The sequence below is a fragment of the Rutidosis leptorrhynchoides genome, chromosome 2, assembly GCF_046630445.1.
Source record: "Rutidosis leptorrhynchoides isolate AG116_Rl617_1_P2 chromosome 2, CSIRO_AGI_Rlap_v1, whole genome shotgun sequence".
NCBI lineage: Eukaryota > Viridiplantae > Streptophyta > Magnoliopsida > Asterales > Asteraceae > Rutidosis > Rutidosis leptorrhynchoides.
The window spans coordinates 309,755,343-309,768,840 of NC_092334.1; positions in this window are offsets into that span (position 1 = coordinate 309,755,343).

A 13,498-nucleotide genomic window follows, 5' to 3' on the forward strand; every position below is an offset into this window, starting at 1 on the left:
CTTCTTCCTGGCCATGCGATCGCATGGCCAGCTGGGAGAGCTCACATGTTGCTTGTTTCCTTGTGCCGACGTTTTATAAATAATATAATATATTAAATAATTATAAGAATTATTTAAATATTATATTATATTTATGTGCATAGTTGACTTGTAATTTTTAGTCCGTTGCGTCGAGCATTGAGAGTTGACTCCGGTCCCGGTTCCGGATTTTCGAACGTCCTTGCGTACAATTTTATATTTTGTACTTTGCGTTTTGAATCTTGTACTCTTGTAATTTCGAGACGTTTCTTATCAATAATTGGAACCTCTTTGATTGTCTTTTGTACTTTTGAGCTTTTTGGTCGTTTGCGTCTTCAATTCGTCGAATCTGTCTTTTGTCTTCACCTTTTATTATTTAAACGAATATCACTTGTAAATAGAACAATTGCAACTAAAAGCTTGTCTTTCTTGAGGAATAATGCTATGAAATATATGTTCGTTTTTAGCATTATCAAATATTCCCACACTTGAGCGTTGCTTGTCCTCAAGCAATATCGTCTTGAAATACTAGAATCACTTCTTTATTCTTCACACTTTGTACATCGGTGATTTCTATACGGCGGTATAAACAATGGTAGTAACGATATGGTTTACAGTCCCACATGACTACAAAAATTTAGATCCATTAAGGAAATTGGATCTTTATGAAAACATTTGATCTTTTGAAAATTAAATTTAGTTTTTACCCTAGATAAGTTTTCCGGAATAACGCTTTACCGGTGTTTGCAAAATATTTTTGTGGGTTTGGTAGGTTTTAGATTTGAAAATTTTAGCTCAAAACTTATGGTTTTGTGTCACCCACTTGCTAACCTTGTATTTGGAAAGCAACACGTCCAGTTCACTTGTCCCGTATATTACCTTTCGGTAAACTACCGTCCAGTTGTAAAGGAAAGCGTTGAACAAGCAACTGTTAAGGCAATGTCCTCTGACATGCTTTTAATTATGGTCTATAACGTGTCGGACGCAATTACTATCCTTGGTAGGAGCAATAGTAAAGTTCATCCTTATGATTTTTCGGTATGGCACGAGGTCCTGTCTTTGACCACTACGCAACCACCGTTTTTACGGTTGACACCCGATTTGATTCAGGTGACCTAATGAATTCCAGGTGAATTTCTAGGATTTCACGTTCAATGGTAATGAACGCATTAAAAGTAGGGTTTTCAGAAAACAAATCGGTTTGTAATTTTGATCAAAATATTTTCTCGTTCAAGCTCGAGTTTAGATATCATTGAATTCCATGAGTTTGTAATTCTCAATCTTTAAGGTCAATCTCAAGGATTGAGTGATATCAGTCTTAAAAGCTGATTTTTAATCTTTAAGGAGATTATCCTTTCTGGGGATCTGATTCATTAGTCTTATCCAGCTAATTTGCATGGTGCCCCCCCATTGTACGAGATAAATCCTTCTCATGGTTAGGATAAATCTGACCACTTGGCGACCCTATTTAATGCTGAGGTCCGTGGATTTCCTGCTGATTTTAGTGATGACTTTTCTAGATTTTTCGTCAACCTACAGCTGGTCTGGACGACAACTTCATGACCTAGATCAAGAAGCGCGTTTCTTTTTCAGAAGACTTTACTTCCTTTTAATGATGGAATTGATTCATCGTGTAGATCCATCTCTTCTTTTCTTTCATTGGGTAAAACAGTTTAGTTTAGTCCAAAGCAAAAGTATTTTCAGTTATTTGTTACAGATATATGTGACATATGTTTAAGATAACTTGGTAAATTTTCCCACACTTGGCTTTTATTTTCCTTTTTTATCGTCCTCTATTTCATTTTAAATGAATTTCAACATTTTGGTTTGTTTCTCAATTTATGTCCTTTCCGAGGTAACAATAATTTCGGTGTTAACACCTAGTTTTATCGTTCATAAATATGTATAAACATGATTTTGAGTTCATTTAATTGAAAATTTTGAAAATTTTTACTAGAATTGGGTAGTCAGCATATAAGACTAGGGCTGTTCTTTTTTATCAGAGAGTACTAGATTCTAATACAACTACTATGTTACTAGTATTTTTAATGGTTACCAAGTGTATAAAGTAAAAATTTTTAAAATCTGAAAGAATTTAACCCCTTCCCACACTTAAGATCTTGCAATGCCCTCATTTGCAAGAAATCAGTAACAATTTAAATTATTGAGGGTGATTTGTGTGAAAATGATTAAATTTTACCAAAATTTCCAAATATATTGGCGTTTGTTTGCTGAATGATAAATGGTGCACATCATTTGTTCATTCCGTCTGTTGTGACATCATATTTATTTGTCATCTTGTCGTCAAAATTAGTAGCTTTTGCTGAACTTAATGCCAGTCTTTGAAAATGCGCTGTTTTACCCTGTTTTGAACAATCGACAATATACATACATACAAGTATAATCATGCATGGCAATTTGAAATGGGACTTAATATCCCACGTTCAAATTCTAAATATGAAATATTACTACACAATAATAATAAAATAATAAAAATTACACAAATTTATCCAATAACATAAGTTTAAACATGAAAAAGTCAAAAGATAAAAACATAAAAATCATAAAAATAACCAATTGGAACTAAATCAGTCTGGATAGGGGTTCCAGTTCATCTCATCGGGTGGGTTCCATTGTTGGTTATAGGTGTTCGGATAGGCTTGGTTATAGTCATACTGGTTAAAGGGTGGTCGGATATCGGGGCTATGTGGCGGAAAATGAGCAGGTCGAGTAGGTACATAGTTATTTGGTACCTGATATGATAGCTGGCTCATGATTTGGTGCTGATGAACTAACCAGCTATCGTGTTGGCGTCGCCTATAATCCTCGTATACTCGCTCGGAGTTCCACTGCTCATACATACTATGTCTTGCCGCGTTCGTCATTGCTTCCTCATCTATACGAACGTGGACGTCAAGAATAGCATCTCGAAAGACATCCCTAATGTCTTCCGCCTCCTCCATTTCCTCGTCTGAGCCTCTCTCTACCTGAGGATGAGATCCCTCATAGGGTACTGCCTGGTTACGTCTACTTTTCAATACTTTAGCACCCACATAAACTTTCAATCCTAAGGGCTCAACCTGTTCTCTACAAATCTGTAATGGACCCCCTTGGTTCCTATCAACACCTAAATACTCTCCAATGAGAGTAACAAAAATACCTCCTCCTATTATACCCCCGTCCTGCATTCCCTCTACCATTTTAGATAAATAAAAAGCAACACAGTAAGGGATATTGACAAAGCTTCTAGGATCCCGAATACACTTTAGGTAGAATAAATCATATAAGGTAATTTTTTCTTTATTATGACCTCTTTGTGTAATCGAGTTGGCCAAAAATCTATGAATAATACGAAGCTCGGCCCTGTCAATATGTGTATAGGAGTGTCCTCCTGCTCGTGTAAAAACATCAAAATGTGACATACGCCTCCAAATGGCGTCAGCGTCAAAGTTACTATCTACCCGTTCACCATAATGAATCAAGTTTGTACAATCGGGTAATAGCAACTCACCAGGAGTATAAATCTGTAAGGCCCTGGCCATGTCCAGCATGGACATTCTGTACATCCTACCGCCAAGGATAAACCTAAGAAATCTTCTATCATCTATCCTAACTATATTTGTATCAAGTGATACAGTACTCATCAACTCAACACACCATTCCTTATATACAGGTCTACGAATGGTGAAAAGACGTTCCCAATCTGTAAAAGAAGAACTGCCATACCTTTGAACTAAAAGCTGTCTAACACGGTCAGCTAGATGGACCATTTCCAAAGGGGCCCAATCAATTACCCTTGGCACCTCTACATTTTTTTGTTACCAATTTGAATTTGTTCCTTTGATATGTCTCGTAATCTCTCCATCTTCTATCAAATCTCAGATTAGGATGTAGAGTGTGCTCAGGAATCGTTGGGAATTCTACTGGCGGCCTCATTGGGAATACTATGAATTCATCAACAAACTGTACTGGATCATAATAAGGTATGTGCTGATCAGGCTGTTGTTGTTCCTGTTGTGGTTCTTGTTCGTGTTGCATTTCTGGTTCTGGTTCTGGTGCTGGTGCTGGTCGTCTAGATGATGATGCTCCTGAACCTCCAGTATCGGCTCTCTGTAAAACACATTAAACACAAAAATTGTGCATCCAAATACGCATTAGTGTTAGCAAAATAACAACTTAAAACAATCACTATAACATGTTAAATCAAAATTAAACTTATACACATTTTCACAATTTTTCACAATTCTACACTTTTCAAATAAGCACATATGAAAATGTATACAAAATTCATAAGCATTTAACTCAAATAACATGTCAAAATATTCATTACTAATAATTTAACAAGTCTCAAATGGCAAATATATCAAATTAATCAAGTTCATGAATTTTGGACTTAAAAAGTCCACTTTAATCTCTAAAAATCATGTTTAGGATCATTGTTTTGATCATTTAACTATCTAAACATGTTACACTACTCAATTTGGCAATAATTCATGACAAAAATCGGCCATAACCTGTTTATATCAAAAAGCCCCAAATTGCTCAAGAACACAAACCCTAGATTTCTAAAAATTTTGAAGTTTTTGGCTTCAAATCATGTTAAATAGCATCAATCTAGGTTATACATGCATAAAATACTAACAATTTATCACTAATTACACTAGAAATTAACAAAATTGCATTAGGTAAAAAAATTGGTAATTATCACAAAAACTAGGAATTTATAGAGTTTAGGGGTGTAATTTTTACCAATTTGCTGAGGAATGAGAATCTAGGCATGATTAGAGCAAGAAAAATGACGAATTACGGTGAATTTTGGTGAAATTTGGTGAATATTTGGGAGTATTTTCGGGTATGTGTGTGTGTTGTGGTGTAGAAGCAGACTCTCTGCTGTTTTTGTTCCTGACCAGCATTTGGTCCCCATGCGATCGCATGGGTTCCAAGTGCAAACCCCATGCGATCGCATGGGGTGCCGGCTACAGTGTTTTCAGCCCCTTTTTTTTTTTTTTTTTTTTTTTTATAAAACCTTATACTTTATAAAACTTATAATTATTTAAATTTTAAAAATTTGGTTTCCTTTAGGAGCGAGGGCGTTTCGGATCGTTGTTCTAGTCTGTCCCTTGACAAAATTTTAAAATTTGTCAAATCAAAGCGCTGTTTTTTAAAAGTAAAGATTTTTGGGTTTTTTAATGTTTTTGGCATACTTTAATTCAATAAGATTAAAAATAATGATAATAAAAGTTCTCGTCCCTCCCTTGGGTAAAGCAATTTCGGTTCAAAGACCTAGTCTTCAACTTACGACGAATTTTAAAAATCATATTTTTAACTTAATGAGATAAAGTAAATTTTTATTTTTAAATTCACACAACATAAATATAAAATTCAAAATTAATATTAAAAAAAAATCACACCAAACTTAAAATTTGAAATGCATAAAATTAAAAATTCATATTTTAAAAATTAAAAATTCACACCAGACTTAATTTAAAAATTCAAATATTTACAATTTTAAAAATATTATTTTTACAAAGTTTATAATATTAATTTAAGATTTAAATATTTATTTTAAAAACATGGTAAAAATAAAATTAAAAATCTTTTTGGCTTTTTTTTTTTCACTTTAATCAATCAAATATTATCAAAAATATGCGCCCCTCTTTTCGGTAAAGTAATTTCGGTTTCAAGACCTAATTTAACTCATGACGAATTTTTGAAATATTTTGGGTTGATTGATTAAAGATATTTATACCTTAAGAATAAACGTTAAATTTCGCAGTGATGTAATAAATTTTTGAATGATATCAATAATTTCGGTCGCCAAACCTAATTTTATTTAATACCAATTTAATACTTTTTAGCGAACAAATTAGCGTTTATTATCAAAAGGTTAAAAATAAATAAAAAAAAATAAAAACTGTACAGACATACCTGTGAAATAGATTTCTTAGTTATATGATCTATCCCATTCATAAGATAGTCGGTTTAATTGGTTTTCCATGGCTACATAGGCGTAACCTCGAGCATTCAGTGTCTTTTCTTCTAAACATATGAACGGTCCGTCTCTGCATAAAGTAACAAATTCGGTATTTGAATAGGTTTGATTATTTGAACATTTACCTCCATGTGACCATTTTCCGCATTTGTGACATCGTTCTAGGTGTCGTGCTCTTCTTTTCGCTGCGGATTTTGATTTTCCTTTACCAAATTGTAACTTATTATCTTCGCATCTGGATTCTTTTCTAACTCCGTCCATTCTTTCTCTGATTACTGATACTATTTCACTCGGTAGTATGTCATTATTTCTTTTAGTGATCAAAGCGTGTAGCATTAGACCATGGTTTAGTTCACAGGCAGTCTTCATTTTGTAAAAACCTAAAAAAAATAAAAATTCAGAATGGGGGGAGAAGACTAGTTCTTTAGGGTCTGCTAGGGAAAGACCATTCGGGTTCCATTTTCGAGAACTACACGAAAAAAGACAATCTAACTCTAACAGAAATACAGATTATCCTTTAAAGACTTGATTCTCCCCACACTTAGTTAGCTGTGGTGTCGAAATTGTGATTAACTTCGTTGTCGACTTCCATCGGACCATGTATGTAATGTTTAACTCTGTGACCATTAACTTTAAATTCAATCCCATTTGAATTTATTAATTCTATCGTTCCGTATGGGAAAACTCTTTTGACTATGAATGGTCCAGACCATCTTGATTTCAATTTTCCAGGAAATAGCTTGAATCGTGAATTGAAAAGAAGAACTCTGTCACCTTCTTTAAATTCTTTTGAACTTCTGATTCTTTTATCATGCCATTTCTTCGTTCTTTCTTTATAGATTAACGAATTTTCGTATGCTTCATGTCTTAATTCTTCTAATTCGTTTAGTTGACTTAATCGTAGACGTCCGGCTTCATGTAAATCAAGATTACATGTTTTCAAAGCCCAAAATGCTTTGTGTTCAATTTCTACTGGAAGATGACATGCTTTTCCATAAACAAGTCTAAAAGGTGTGGTTCCAATTGGAGTTTTGTAGGCTGTTCTAAAAGCCCAGAGTGCATCCTCCAATTTAATGGACCATTCCTTCGGATTTGATCCTACGGTTTTCTCTAGAATACGTTTTAAAGCTCAGTTGGTATTTTCAACTTGTCCACTTGTTTGTGGATGATATGCGGTGAAGATTTTATGAGTTACTCCATATCTTTTAAGAACTTTCTCAAGTTGATTATTACAGAAATGAGTACCCCGATCACTTATTAAAGCTTTCGGTGTTCCAAACCTTGCAAAAAGACGTTTTAAAAAGTTGACTACAACTCGTGCATCGTTAGTTGGGAGAGCTTGTGCTTCCGCCCATTTAGATACATAATCAATGGCTACGAGTATATATAGATTATTATGAGATTTTGGAAATGGACCCATAAAGTCAATACCCCAAATGTCAAATACTTCACATACTTGGATGACATTTTGTGGCATTTCATCACGTTGACTTATTTTTCCGGCCCTTTGACATGCATCACAGGATTTGCAAAGAAGGTGTGCGTCTTTGTAAATTGTAGGCCAATAGAATCCAGCTTCATAAACTTTTCTTGCTGTTAGTTGAGGCCCATAATGCCCTCCTGTTGGTCCTGTGTGACAATGGTTTAATATTTTACTAGCTTCATCTCCAAATACACATCGGCGTATTATTCCATCGGGACAACTTTTAAACAAATGTGGATCTTCCCAGAAATAGTGTTTTATATCACTGAAGAATTTCTTTCGTCTTTGGTACGATAATCCTTTTTCAAGGAATCCACAAACTAAGTAGTTTGCATAGTCTGCAAACCATGGGATTTCTTTATAATCTATCTTCAATAGATATTCATCAGGAAAGTTGTCTTGTATGGCTGATTCATTTAGAACTTCTAATTCGGGATTTTCAAGACGAGAAAGATGATCAGCGGCGAGATTTTCTGCTCCTCTTTTATCTCGGATTTCAATATCAAACTCTTGTAAGAGTAAGATCCAACGGATTAATCTTGGTTTAGCATCTTGTTTTGAAAATAGGTATCTAAGAGCAGAATGGTCGGTATAGACCACCGTTTTTGCTAGAACGAGATATGATCGAAATTTGTCAAAAGAAAAGACAATAGCAAGGAGTTCTTTTTCAGTAGTTGTATAGTTCGTTTGTGCTCCTTGTAATGTCTTACTAGCATAATATATAGGTTGAAATCGTTTTTCAATCCTTTGTCCTAAAACGGCTCCCATTGCAAAATCACTTGCATCGCACATTAGTTCAAATGGTAGATTCCAATTTGGTGTTATCATGATTGGTGCATTAGTGAGTTTTTCTTTAAGAATATTAAAAGATTTGATACACTCATCTGAAAAGATGAATGGCGCATCCTTTTCTAGGAGTTTATTCATAGGAGTGGCAATTTTTGAAAAATCTTTTATGAAACGTCGGTAAAAACCGGCACGCCCTAGAAAACTCCTAACTCCTCTAACATTGGTGGGATGTGGAAGTTTAGCAATTACATCTACTTTAGCTCTATCCACTTCAATTCCTTCTTTTGAAATTTTATGTCCAAGAACGATGCCTTCTTTAACCATGAAATGGCATTTCTCCCAATTAAGTACTAGATTTGATTTTTCGCATCTAATTAGCATTCGTTCCAGATTAACTAGACATGATTTAAATGTATCACCGAAGACTGAAAAGTCATCCATGAATACTTCCATGCATTCTGTAACATCCCGCGTTTTTCCGTTAAATTTAATTTTAACACCGTCTTTTTTCTTTAAAAAACATAATCTTTCGTATTTAAATTAATAGTCTCCGTGAGTAACGTTCGTTATATTCCCGCTATTTAATTTTGACATCACCCGTTTACTCGAGCGTTTTAAAAATATTCGATCGGTTAAATCCCGCACCCGCTTTGAAACTCGAGGGACCGGAGTTGCCAAATGGGCAAACTAGTTGACTAGGTCAACTAGTCAACCCATTTCACCACCATTCAATCCCTCCCTCTCTCTCTTTCTTTCTTTTTTTTTTCTCTCAAGAACACAAACATAATTCATCATCTAAATTCGGATCGGGAAGCAAACTTCAAAACAAATTACATATTCGTGATCCTCTCATCATCCTCTTCGATTTGGTACCAATTTCATCCATTTTGGGTAACATTTCTAAAACACTAAATTTCTCTAAATTCGTTTTATATACTTGAAATTGTGTTAGTTAGTGTCTATGGCTCGTGTGTAACATGAATATATGTTTTGTTTGCTCGATTTGTGGTTTGGAGTAACTAGTTTGAGTTTTTGAAATGGGTTTGCTTAATCCTTGATTTTGGATGAGTTAATGTTGTTAGATTGTTAAAGTGCATGTTTTAATTGTGTTACTAGTATCATTAGCCACATTTTGATGTGTAGGTTGATTAAGAAAACTTCAAAAACCCGATTAATGATTTTGTGATGTTTGACTAGGGTTTGATAGTTCTTGACATGAACTTTTGATGCTTGAGTGCCATGGAATGTTAATTGTTAGTGATTAGTTGTAATGTATGCTTAATTACCTTCGAAACGGCATAGCATATGTGTAAATTGGATTCCCGAAACTTAAAATGCGATTGATGAACTTGAAACTTTGAAAATGGACTTTTAATGACCACTTGACGAGAAATCGGTTATTGAAAATGATGTTTTTGTTTGATGAAATGCGTTTAGTTATTTTCCTTGTAAAATTTCCTTTCCAACGATATATGGTATGCATTTTAAATGTTTTCGGTGGATGAAATGTGTTAAATTGTGTTTTGGTTCGAGACTTAGTCTATTTTCTGCAAACAGCATTTTTCCCAGGTATGCGCGCCGCGCATACCACCGCGCGCCGCGCGAATCCAAAAACCCAGATGAATGGCCCTTTAAGTCAAGTTCTGACCTGGTTTTACACTTGGGTGCGCGCCGCGCAACCCATTGCGCACCGCGCAAAACCCCCAGGCCAGGCTCTTGTGTTTTTAAATGTTCTCAAAATGTTTCTCGCTTAACCGTAACTCCGATTAACATGAAAATCGGCTATTGTGTTCATATATGATTTCTCATCAGGGGAAAATTGTCGGATACCCGACCCGACCCCGTTGACTTTGACTTTGACCAAGTTTGACTTTTAGTCAAACTTAACCAAACTTTTATGCAAATGTTCTAACATGCTTTTATACGTGATTCTTGCATGAAACTTGACAAATTGATTCACATGCTATATTAATCGAGTCGTAACGAGCCATAGGACTAATTGAACACATTTCGACCTTGTGTCGTAACCGGTTAATTGATATAACTTACTTGTTTAGGTCAAGGCTAAGCAACTTTCATGCACACGTTTACTTGTTGAAGTACATTTATACTCGTGCACTCGAGGTGAGATCATAGTCCCACCTTTTCAACAACTTTTTATACTTTTAAATTGTGGGCTGAGAAACATATACTTTGTTACATTTTGTACTACTTACTTTTATACTTTGAACACAAGTACAAGGAAAACAAACATTCTACAGCGAGTTTAGAACGAAAATCCTCAATTCGATTATCATTAGTTACACTTGCCGGGTGTAAGCGAGAACTTATGTTATATGGCCATATGGGTTGACAACCCTCATCTTTGACGGTTCGCTACCGTCTACGGATGAAATATATTTTCGAGAATCAGTGTTTGTTCTAGCACTAAGTGATGGGGTATACAATGGAAGGAATGTTAAGCTTTGATAATTGGGTGCTCGCGAACCAACTTTTGGAATGCAACTTTTGGATGATCAATTTATGGAAATACTAAATCTTGTGGTTCAAAATATAACGTTTACTAATACACCTATGATTTCACCAACGTTTTTCGTTGACAGTTTTCTATATGTTTCTCAGGTTCATACATGGCTATTTGATACATGCTTCCGCGTACATTCATACTTGCTTGGGGTCAAGCATACATACATATACTCTGATTTCTTGCTTGGGGTCAAGCATACATACATATACTCTGATTTCTTGCTTGGAGTCAAGCATACATACATGCATACGCTAGTGATAGCACCTTTGGATTCAAAAATATTGTTTACATACTTACGCTATTTATAGCAACTGTGATTTTAAACTAATTATGTCGCAAGATATTTCATTTGTACTTTACTACTTTTGTAAACTTAAACTTGTTGTCGATCCGTTTGGTGAACTAAACTTTGCAAGTCATGCACGTTTCAAATGAATGCGACATAATTTTGGTCAAACACGTCTCATATAGGGACTATGACCACGCAACGGGACCTAAGTAGCGGCGCCGTCAATGACGATTTGGCCGGGTCGCTACAGATGGTATCAGAGCGTTGGTTGTAGGGAACTAGGACATGCATTAGTGTGTCTAACAGAGTCGTTAGGACGCATTAGTGAGTCTAGACTACAACCGGATAGTTAGCATTTGCATTCTGACATACATTTGCTATAGATAGCACTTACTTGACTACTTGTGCATTATACTTGAATCATTCTTAGGCAAACTTTTTAATGGTACCCAACCTTCATCATACGAACTCGTATTCCGCCACTTTTTGGTAACACACGTAAATTCATGATTCATACACGTATGGATGACGACGACTTCATTAGTCACACTTGTTCGGGAACTCTGTCTCCCGGATTGTTATTTGCCACCGTTTCAACTTACTATCGGTTTCCCACTGGTGTTTCTTACTATCTACTTTTTTGGTGTTACTACCATCACTACTCTAGGTGAGTATCGTCATCAACATTTATCGCTACGGTTGCGTATTACTTGTTATCATGACTCGTTACTCTTTTCATACCTAAATACATTATTGTTTGAATCGAACCGATTTGACGTTAACAATCATTTATACACTTCCCGCGGGGAAACACTTCTTTAGAGTTGTAGAAATTATTTCGATTTAATACGAGTCACGTTTGAGACGTCGTTACATTTTGTTCATTTTAGATTTTCGCGATGACACGAACTTGAATCTATAGAGTGATGTGGGAATGGAGGTATGAGTTAGCGTAATATAACGACACTCGATCAACGTGGTTATATTACGGTAAGACATACCAAAGTTCTAGTGACACGTGATGGTGGTTAGACTCGATCAACCTAAACACCACCATGTGCCATGTACATGACTTCATCCTTTCATGTTTGGACATCCGAAAACTCCGAGAAAATTGATAACAACCATACCCGGGACACATCTTCGATTATTGTCGAACCATATTTATGCTTCCAAATGAATGGCAAATTCTTTCAATATCAGACGTATGTTACACGTGTATACTATTTTGTTTTCGCACAGTTTTATCGACGAACTACAACATGCTTGATATGCTCACATCGAGGCGGAAACTTCTCTCGCATTACACTCGTACTTCCGTATAAGGAAATCTTTTATCAAAATTCTCAATGGAGAGAGAGACTCTTCACATTATACAAGTATTCACCACGAGGGAGAATAGTCCTAATGAACGTTTTCGGAAATCGATAAATCTTTCGCGACGCGAATTTTCTTGAGAAACTTGTCCTAACAAACTTGTCCAAATATACCTTACGGAATGTACTCCGTTTCGGACCGAGATCCTCGTTTCACTTCTAGATTTTGGAGTGCCTCACAAAAAGTCTCGGGACCTCATTTAGACATGAGTACCGCGTACCTTCCACAACCCGACGGACCGAACAAACATGCGATTTAAACCTTGGAAACCATAATACAAGTTTGTATTACCAACTTCAAATTTACTTGAGAAAAGTATTTTCCTTTAACCGAATCCTCGTACTACAATGATTTTCATTCGAGTTTTAACGTCACTCCTTTTGAAACCACATGTGACCGGAAACATCATTCTCCTTTGTCGAACCAAGTAAACGATGATCAATTCACCGGGGCCGAGGTTATTCATGAGCAACCGAAAAAAAAAATTTATTCATATTCAGGCAAAACCCTACGCGACTCGTAATCACCAAGAGCTACGCCGATGTTAGACGTAAACATTTCAAATTCCACGTGGGAAACCGCGTCACGTTAAGAGTCGCACCTTGGAAAGATGCAATCCGTTTCGGGAAAACGTAGGAAGCTAAATCCGCGATATTTTGATCCTTTAAATTCTTGGGGTGTTTTGGACCCGTCGCTAACCGTTTAGACTTTTCCGACTCATTTTGGGTCTCCGTTTATCCTACATTCGATGTATCAACTCAAAGACGTGTTTTGCGAAACAAGAACTTGTCATTCCTTTTCGATAAGCTTACTATCGACGATAAACTTCATTCCTAGGAGGACCGGTTGAAACCATGAATCATGGAAGCCAAACCTTAAAACAACATATGATCCCGACCGTCAAAATTCGTGGAAATACTCAAGGACGTACCTTCACTTATTCGTAGAATTTACAACGCAAGATCTCGAGTAAGATTCAACAACTACTACTTCCAACTAAATTTCGGGACGAAATTTCTTTTG